We start from the raw sequence: 11411 nt of genomic DNA, 5'->3' as shown, positions 1-11411 counted from the left end.
AACCCTCGCAGGTAGATGTTATTTACACCGACTACAGTAAATGTTTCGACAGGATAGACCATATAATCCTGCTACAAAAGCTCCAGCAGGTAGGTATTAGAGGCAATCTCTTCAGATGGTTTTCGTCATATGTGCAGAATAGGTGCCAAACGGTAGTGCTCAACGGGTTCACATCCGCCAATATGAGCATACCGTCTGGGGTACCTCAAGGTTCACTACTCGCACCTCTTCTTTTTACATTATTTATTTATGATATTTCGGATTGTTTCCAATACTCAAAAATTCTATTGTACGCGGATGACATGAAAATTCTCTGCCCCATAAAAACCAACCAAGATACACTGAACCTTCAAGATGATTTAAATCGATTCCAAGAATACTGTTTCCTCAACAAACTAGACTTAAATGTTTCTAAATGTTTCGTCTGTACTTTCACGCGAAAACCAGATCCTATTGTGGGCAATTATCAACTGGAGAGTACTACACTCCGCACCTTAACTAATACAACAGACCTTGGTGTCATTTTTGACGCAAAACTTCTATTTGATACTCATATAAACACTATTATTAATAAAGCTTCAAAATCATTAGGTTTCGTCTTGAGAATGTCATCTGAATTTCGAACTATTAAGACCTTCAAAATATTATATTGTGCATACGTACGTAGCCACCTGGAGTACGCCTCTCAAGTCTGGAACCCTTGCTATCACACCTACAAAAACCGCATAGAAAACGTACAAAGACGGTTTCTTCGGTTCATACAATACCGTGCTGGAACATTTGTTTACAATTATTACTCTCGTTGTAAGAAATTTCATCTGTTACCGCTAGAAGAGAGAAGGCGCGTGGCAGACTTAGCTTTTCTCAGCGGTATTGTAAACGGCGTGGTCGATTGCCCTGAACTCCTCGAAAAAGTAGGCATCATTGTTCCCAAGTGTGGGCTTCGCCCCCGTGAACACAACTTATTATATACACCGCGAGTTAAGAATAGGTATAGGGAGAACAGTTATTTAGTACGAGCGTGCAAATGTTATAATGCAATCTCTGATCATATTGATATATTTAACATGTCAGCATTTAAAATCAAACAATTTTTTAATGACCGTTTCTTCAGTGCATGACTGAGAGTTCAAGGGACTTTGTGGATTAGCTTAAAAAAGACAACAAGAAGTGAATTTCATTACCTGCATTTACACCCATCTGTGACAACTTTTAATTAGCCTTAAGTTTATATTTATATCAAAATTAAATTATAAGTTAGCTGTAAGTTGTCCGAATATTAAATAAAATAAAATAAAATAAAAAATAAAATAGTAGTTTTAATTTTTAAACGTGAGTGATATGATGTAAAAAATGTATGACTTTAAAAATGAACTTTACTTTTATCCTCTACGTTTCTTATGAAATAATAAACCTGGAACCGCTCATAAATGTCACGTACTGTAATAAAATAGTATGTGAAAGTACGCCTAGTACACATAGACTTTGTGAGACGAATAAAGTCAATTAAGAATATCAAGTTATCGCATTATTTAGGGTTTATATTTTGAATACCAAAGACTATTTAAAATTATTCAGAAAAAGTTATAATTTAAGCGTGCGCTTATTCAGTTAAGTAGATTTTATTTAGTAAATATTTATTAGTTTAATTATATTAGTTAAATTTGAATTTAAATTATTACATTAATAAAAAGTGTTTGTCATAAACACAAATGTAGCTAGTCAACGTTAAGATATAAATGGTATTTAATTAATTGCTTTAAACTTACTTGCATGCTCAATACTGTGGCCAAATTTAAGAATGTGTGTAGCTAAAGAAGTTAAATGTAATCGTTGGATCAATAAACAATTATAATGTACAAAAGCGAATAAAAGATTTCATGGGATAAATACTAGTATCATTTACGTGAAATACTGAAACAGTGCGAAATAAAAAAAAAAATTGCGAGAAATCAACGCCGTTTGTATTTTTAGCCGACTTCAAAAAGAAGGAGGTTATCAATTCGACTGAATTTTTTTTTTTTTATGTGTGTTACCGCGAATCTCCGTCCCTGGTGGTCCGATTTTGATAAAAATTATTTTAATCGAAAGGAAGTGCTTGCAGGTGGGTCCCATTTTTTTTTTTTTTTAAATAATTCAGATAAAGAATAAACTTGTCTTTTAAGTAGTTAAGTTTTTCATCAACTTCACCTCATGTTAATTGGTCAAAAAATTTAGTTCGGCATTATACTAATTTAGTTTTCTCTCAAAATTAGTTCAGCAACGAACGATGACTGTATGATAACGCCCTTTGTACACAAGGCAACTTAGATATTCGAGACCCGATGATTCTAGTCGCTAAGCGACCTACGCAATGCTATGTCATAAAGGTTAACTTGCAACCTGTTCGTCAATATCGTCGTGAGGAAAGTCGCTGCAATTTTCGAGATGGTGGAAAATATTCACACAGTTGACGTATTCGCTATGCCTGCACTGACAATTTAACGTTGTGTGTGTACGGAGAGCGCGTAACGCGATTTTCGCGACGCAACCATACAATATTAGTTTCGACGATTTGCGTTGCCTTGTATACGAAGTGCTTAACTAATAAAATTTAAATCGTTTTAGTGAGTCGCGCTGATGTGGCACAACGTCAGTAAGAGTATGTCCTTATTTAAAAATACTCTAAATTTATACCACAAAGAATAAATATAATTTTTTATTTTGACACAGAACTGCTTAAGAAATGTGAGAGAATATTTAAAAAGTGGTTGTACACTTCACAATATGTGCCGAACTGCAACAACTCTGTCGCGGCGCTGCCAAAGGCACTTCAAATAATTTCGCTCTTTCTGTGAATTGTGTTCTAACTTTAAAGAGGCAGCACAAAAATGCAGTTTCCACACGTTTATGGTTCAAGTGAATAAAGTTTAACCGCTACATGAAATTAACTGTTGTAACATACTTCGTTTGTGCTTTCAGAGCGCAAAGAAATTTAACAGTTGAGCTTAAACATGAAACATGCAATTTAAACATGAAAATTGCAACGTCGCTTTTCGTCTAGAGTTCTAGAGTTGAATCATTTTCATCTAGATAGATTTTTGGTCTGAAGTCATTGTACGTGAATTTTTACTGAAGGGAAAAGCATACTATCGGATTATATTTAAATGCGGCATTGGCCACGGAATTGGCGAACGTTTGGAACTGGGCCTGCTGGTGCCTATTTTGTACCTGTAGCTTATGTTGAATACATCCCCTGATTTTTGTTGAAATAGGTTATCTGTAATTTGATTAAATAACTCGGTGAACATCCTCAAACGCGATTGGTCCCGGCCTTTCTTAAGGAATGCACAGGGACGCACCAGCATTTTTTATTTTGGAGTGATTAATGTCTGTTTTAGCAATAACTTATGTGATCAATATAAAAAACTGGGTTATTGAAGTTCAAAAGATATATTGTTAAATCGTCGAATACTTTGTACAGCTTTCATTATTTTCTCATTACGGAATATTTATAGTTATTTAAACTCTTTACTGCTTTCACAGCGCTATCTCGATGTAAAATTTTACAACATATTTATGGTGGTTGCATCCGATGAAAAAGATTTAACAACACAAACATTTTATTATAATGCTGCCACATGATCTTACTAACATTATAAATGCGAATGTTTAGATGGATGGATGCATGTTTGTGAGAAGGTACGGCTTAACGGATCTTGATGAAATTTGGCACAGATGTAGAACATACTTTGGAAGAGCACGTAGGCTACTTATTTAGTTTTTTTTTAATGCCTCGCGGAAAGAGTCGTGGACGACAGCTAATTAGGTTATAAACTTATAAAGATAGTGTGCTCATTTTATATATTTTATTATTACTTTTGCATTTTAAATTAAGGCTTTTAAATGTTATTGAATAAAAGAAAACATATCAAACTATTCATCAGTTTTCAGAAGTTATCAATATAGTAAACAAACACAACTGCTAGCCAATACTAGTGGTTAGTATACACACGTACATAATATTTGTTTGCCTGTAACCAGTGAACTATAAAGGGAATTCGACGCATTCAGATTATGTATCGCAACTCAACTTTGATTAAAGCAAAATTAAGTACAATGAATGCTTTTTTATAAATATTTAAAATGGAGATAGCTTAAAAGCTTGCCTTTTACCTAAATTTAAATTTTTAGCACGGAATTATTTTGAAATTTAGAAATATAAATAATAAAATAATATTAACTGAAACAGTAAAATAATAATTTGATGACTGATAATATAATTTAAATGTTTTTATGAAAGACTATCCATGTCTATATCAATATAAGTATTTGAAATGAGGTGAATACTGTAATTTTGTTTTAAGGTAATGAAATTTTAAACAAGAGATGCATCCAGTTTGTTCTGTTGCCGTTCATGACCCCAAAGAGAAAATATCTGTTTTATTTTAAATAAGCTCTTATTTAAAAAAAATAACGTTCTCTTTTTATTTCTGGTTTAGTTTCTTTTTATATTTCAATATTTTTAATGGATTTTTTCATAATAAAATATCTAAATTCCGTTTTTGTTTTGCAGTTGCCTTTTTTTTGTGATTGAGACAATATACATATAAGTTTCTTTTGAGTTTTAATTTTAAGTTTACAAATTTGTCAATAATATAATTGGTATATTTTAGGCACATACTAACAGTCACCCGCGACTCCGCCCTCGCGGAAAAAAAAAACTTAATTAAAACTATTCTATATCTATGCCAAATTTCAGCAAGACCCGTAACAAATATTCATCCAAACTTTCGCATTTATAAAATTATATTTATAAGATAGTTAAAACAATAGCAACTAATAGAAACTCTTCACAATCCTAGTTATTGTTTTGTCACCTATAGAAACAAAACCACTAAGTTTTGTGCCATTTGAAGTAAAAAATATACCTGTTTTTCAGTTTAATTAAACTTTTGCTAAATTAAAATTTGATCTAAGTGCCATTTAAAAATTTCATTGAGTTCTATACTAAACACTAGGCTTAAGAATTTATTTTCGATTGAAAAATATAAGTTAATAGACCGATAAAGTCTAAGTCGTGTCATTGAGTACGACACGTTTCTCGATCACCCGTGATAGCAATCGAAAGTCCCGACTATACATCTTGTTTGGACATTGAATTAAAGATATCGTTAAAATCGGAAAAAGAATATAATAATATAATATAAAAACAGGAAACTCGATGAATTTTACACATGAAAAAAATACAGTCGAATTGATAACCTCCTTCTTTTTGAAGTCGGCTAAAAACTTAATCGTATATCACACAATCATAACAAAATTTATAAGCAATCCAACATTGACATCTTTAAAGATTCAAGGGTAATTATAAAAAATAAAATTAAAGATTATTTTCTCAATTTAGATCAATCACCTTAAGAGTTTTTTAGGTTATTTATCTTATTTACTCATTACTATGTTAAAGTTTTCTGTTTTTCTGTCTGTTTTTGTATTATAATTTTGTGTTAGCCTTTAAGTGTATTACATGACAAAATGTACTTTGATATAAACAATTTTTATTAGATTGTCATCTTTCATGTAATATGTTGGCTTCCTAAAATAAATAAATAAATAAATAAATAAACTGTCAAGCGGTCTCTAGACGACGAATGCTCTACATCGGGCATAATTAAATGGACTAATGCAAAATATGCATCTTACTTTTTATTACCAACTTATAAAACTCGAATTCGAATTTGATAGATATAAATTTGAATTTTTATAATACTTTACTTACTTTTGAATTCAATAAAAATACTGCTACAATATATCAAAACTATTTGACAGAGAGATACTAGAATATTTGCAACTAAAGCAGTTATTTCGCAACCCTGGCGCAAATGTTCGTACAGTTAAATAAAACTGCAGTTTATTTTTTAACTGCTTCTTAAATTGAATATGGCGTTTAAAGTTCGCGATTTTGTTTATTTGCTTCAAACGTCGACAGCATTGTTTACTTTTAATGGCCCTTTTTACCTTTTTAAAGTTTTGAAAGTTAAAACTTAAAATGTTTAGTTATTAAATTAATTTTGATAGTTTATTTTAAAAATGGATTTCAATTAAATCTGAGTATGTATTCTCTATCGAAAAATAGTTTGGACTAAAAAAGAAATGATAATGGAAAGACAGAAATTAAATCTGTGTGTACTTAAAAAATATATCCTTAAATACCACTCAAAATTGCCATTATATATGTAAGGTAATATATTTTCTATATTAATTTACCCTAAACAGAACCGGTAGCTTGTTATCTAAGAAAGGAAATCCATTCAAAAAGTCATCTTTGGTTCATCAGTGAACAATGTACATATGTCAAACTACCGTTTAAGAACTTTTTGTCAAAGCAGCACGTTGTACAGTCATTTTCAAATTTTAAAATTAATACATAAACATAAAATGTACTCTGGTGATGCTAATTGTTTGAATGTGGACCACGTTTCGCATTTATTAGCCGGAACTTTTGTTGAACAAAGAGCGTTTCATACAGTATCACATAGTAGACGTCATTTAATATGTTTGCATTTTCTTATTTGAAACAGGTTAATTAAAATAGTCATCCTTCTTAAGTCGTATAAATACGAAATTTCGCAACATTTCACTCAGATAAATAAAGTTAAATAAATTATATATTTATTGTAGTATTAGGGAAAACATTTATTTATTCCGTATCTGCTGAGTTTATCAGTGATCAAATGTAAAAGAAATTTCCAAAACACTTCATACACTTACATCTAATTTCAGAAGCAATATCCTATTTTATTTCAACAGAAATCAAATAACTCGGAAATTGTGTGTAGAGAATCAAATATATTCTAACCCTTCACCATTTATTTTGTGCGTACAATTTTATTTATATAAAAATACTATTCGTTTTTATGCTCAATGAATCGCGTAAGTCGGTTCGTACTCAGTCCTGACTTTTACTTGGATGATTTGTAATTGATGTTTTTGTTTCTACGATATGGAGTTTCATATTTCTGCCTTTTATTATACAAAAGTCGTCACTGTTAAGTTTTAATGTTTCCGGGTGGGATAATACAAAGATTATCATGACTTTAACCTATAAATATGACATCAGAAGATTAGGTAGCTTGTAAAACGTAAAAAGCTGTTATTGTTTTCCATTAGGAGTATTTCAGAAAATTGACTTTCCAAATAAAAACGGCGATTTCCAAAAACAGCATCTGCACTAGACGGAATGCGAATACTGCCCTGTCTATAAGATAAAGTGTCATTTTCTTACGAAACCTCAAATTGTGTTACATTGGAGACCGCTTTAAAGAAAACGCGTGTGGTATGAATGACTTCAACTTTTGGACGTATGTTGTCGTTTAAACAAAATCTAATCTCATCAGTGTAAAAGCGTGAATAAGAGGTATTATTCGAGCGACGTTAATGAATATTTTCATTAATGTTAGAGGTATATTCAGCAGAGGCGCAGGTGGGAAATGAACTGTTAAGTATAATAATCATTTACGATAACTCAGCTGCGTGGCGAACGCGACGCAATTCTAATTTATTTTGTACGTCTCCAGATTTCTTTAGCTTTAGCTGATTCGTTTCTGAAAAATAATAGAAAGAATGTTTTAACTGTATACGTGGATATTAAATAGCTAAAGACTTTTATTACAAGGAGAGCTTTAAATATGAATGGGGAGGGAATACACAGGTAGGGGTAGACCAAGGAAGAGCGTGAGAGGCGACGTGATTAAGAAGGGAGTGACGGAAGACATATCGCTTTGGAGGACAAAAACATGATGCGCCGATCTACGTGAATGGGTTAAGGACAGGGTGATGGTGACAATACGAACAGGAAATAAAGTCGATACTTGAAACTATTTGCCCGACTGACAAAATGGTAATATTTTTCGCCACATGTAACGTACACGCGGAATTATACGTTACATACATTTTAATTACGTTGAAAAACGAACGAAAAAGTTGATGAATGAATATTCTTCATGATTCAGCATGAAAAGAGAGATTGTTACAAATCCCCAGCTTTTAATTAAAAGTTTAAAGATAATCGGTTCTGTTATAACAATTGTTTAACGCATTTTCGCTTTATATCGGATACGGCTTTTTATATTTTAAACATTTAACGTTTTTATATAGTACGATCTCTAACATTGTTTTCACTTTTGGTTTATATATACCATACATATTGTATTATTCGACGCTATTTTGAACCTTATTATTCAGTGACATGACTTCTCAAAGTCCGTACCTAATTAGCAATCTGACCATTGGTTACATTTTTCGAGACCGACAATGGTTGCAAAATACAATCTACGATTTTGCTATCCACATAATTATTGTATAAGAGCAAATTAACATAACGTCAAATTTGAAACAACAAAATAATGAGTAAAGTATAGACTTATAAATAAAATGCTAAAAACAATTTTCTTTTAACTGAATTTACTACACATAAAAAGGCTTAGTTAAGATAGAATGTTTTCTACACAATAAGCTTTCGCGTTTTGTTTTCTAAGTTCTAATAAAAGTCAGGCGTCGTGACTCAAAGAACGCGGAAGCTTGCACATACTTACACCTCGTTTATTTTACACTTACTTTTCTCTTTATAAATGTTTAGGAAAAATTCGCACGTGAAATAACTTTTACTCTTTTTGAAGTAACAATGTAGCTTAGGATGTTTTTTTTTATAGCAGAAACATTACTGCCTCGTTATAATTTGAACATGAATATCAAACGAAAGATCCATAGACAAAATCGATCCAAATTGTACTATTTTCATGGCTAAAATCTTACTAACTAAACTAAAATTATAAATGCAATAGTTTACTTTATGATGGATGTATGTTTATTGGAAGGTACCTCCAGCTCAACGGATCTGGATGAAATTTGTCACAGATGTAGAACATATTGTAGAAGAACACATAGGCTATTTAATAAGTTTTTTCAAAAGTCGAGCGGACGAAATCGCGGGCCAAAGCTATTAGTTAATAAATGTAACAAAATGTTCGGTAATCGTGTTTGAAAACATTTTTTTTTCTTTTTCCTGTTTTATTATATTTAAATAAAATCTTGCGGTTTCTTTATTATGTTTAGCGAAAAAATGAACAATCTCAAGAGGCTTTGTTGTGAGGACGTCATTAAGAATGTAGCGAAATTTGATTCCCTATTCGAGATTGTCAAGAAGCTTAAGGAAATGCTCGTTATACTGAACTGTAGTGTCTCCGTACGTACGACATATTTCTTGATAGAATTTTTCTTCATAATATTTTCAAATGCATTCGTATATGAAAAACATAAAACATTGTCTATAACTGCAATTATATATTAAAAAAAAAGTATCTCAGTTTGTTGAAAAAAGTTTTTTAAAATATACGAATTTTTTAACCAGGCGCTATGATCGAAAACTATCAATAAAGCAATTTTGGATTCATTCGTTATTTCAGGTTAAATTTTATATTTCATTGTGCATTATTCACTTCAGGTATTTCATAAACACATTTTGTCAAAGAAATGTTATATTGAAAATGTTAGCATCTGCGTGAATATAATTCAATTTGTCTTCAGGGTCTTCTTTTAACCATCTCAGGCTTTTGATGGAACAATAGAGACTTTGGTTACAAAGCTTCAAGATTTAATCGATATTCAAATATAACATCGCACTTCTGAATTTTCCGCAAATTTACAAACGCAATTTATATCTGACATAAAAATTTTAAGCTTCTGATTGTTATACATTTTTTTTGGATGTCTACGCAATATTATAGTCACCGTTTGTGGGAGAATTTAAATATTTGCAACTAAAGTATTATGTTATTTTCTGTTCAAAGTTTACTGATAAATAGAACTAGAAATATTTCATACTAGATGTTGCTCGCGACTCCGTCTGCACGGAATAAAAAAAACGTAATACTACTTATTATGTTTTCTTCCAGAATACGTTCTACATCTGTGCCAAATATCATTAAGATCCGTTGAGCCGTTCCTTAGATAACTTCAAACAAATATTAATCCATGTTAACTTTCTCATTTATAATATTAGTATGATCTGTTTTACATTCATTATGGATATTTTATCATTTACATGTACTTATTTTGGAGATTGTTTAACAAAAAAAATTCCAAATATAATTAAAGAGTCATTATAATTTACGAAGTGGGTCATATTTTAAAGGGATTAATTGCAAACGTTACAGTTGGGGTGGTTTTAATCTAAGTGTAATTATGTCCTATGTAGATGTAGACATGAAAGAGTGGAACACAAAGGACAAGAACACGTGTAATGTTTACACATAGGTATTTCTATTGCATATATACCCATTGTTGGAGTTCCGTGTTCAAGTCGCTTCAATTTAATTTAATGTAATTAAAAGTTATTTCCGTAAGCAAACGTCTAGCTGTACAGTCAGCTACATAAATGTGAATAACAAGGTTTCAGAATTTTTTATAGGTCTTGGGTTTCAAAAACATGTATGCATGTATTCATAGTCAGAAATATACGGACAAAAATGTGTACATATTTCTTAATCTGAAGGCATAAACAAGTTTCTGAAGCTTTGGATACATACTTATGTAGCTGACTGTACAAGTGAAGATTGCATTAGAACTATTGTTTCGGTGGGTCACCACTAGTACACAGTATCTATTCTAATTCCCCTTTTATATATTTTTGTTCATATTTTTCGCCAGTGAAAAAGCACGGTAAGAATAGTAAGACTGGTTGATATTTTAAATGTTTAATTTAAGCCTTAAAAGTGTAACCAAGCTTACATTTACTGCAACGCCAGTTTTTATGAGGCCTTTGGAGACTTTTCGTCTTACACGTGTCGGAGAAAATGGACATATAGCACGTGAAAACTTTTACGGGTTTTTAAAAAAAATACTTAGAACATATATATTTTAATCAGCTTATCGTAAGTTTTGAATATTTTGGTCACGTTGCGATCCAAAAACCTGTAATATTTGCAAAATCGAGGGAAAGATACCCAGAAACATAGAGAGAAAAGGGTGTTCCTTCTATGCAAAAAACGATTGTGAAGAGAGGCCGCGACCCTCAGGAATGAGGTAACGATGCATATATAGAGAGAAGTGGTTAAAGGTCTTCTACTTTGTCTCTTAATGTATTAATATTAAATTATTCTATTTGTTTATCTTATAATCTCAAGTTTTTGGTGGAAACAGTCTTAACCTTGTGAGTAGACGGCAACAGCAGCACTGTTGGACCTCATCTCATTGAAAGTATTTAGACTCGAGCGTCTTTTGTTCTACGTACGAGTATGAGACTTTAAGCCAATGATCCTTGACCTTTCTTAGCACTCGTAACAAATAAATTTATATTAACCTTTAATTTAATACTTAAAACAAAACTGAAGTACCACTGAAATCCAGAGGGACGCATTTGCCATTTTCTTGCA

The sequence above is a fragment of the Papilio machaon genome, chromosome 2 (genome assembly GCF_912999745.1).
Source record: "Papilio machaon chromosome 2, ilPapMach1.1, whole genome shotgun sequence".
Taxonomy (NCBI): Eukaryota; Metazoa; Arthropoda; class Insecta; order Lepidoptera; family Papilionidae; genus Papilio; species Papilio machaon.
Note: the sequence above shows the minus strand (reverse complement) of the source record.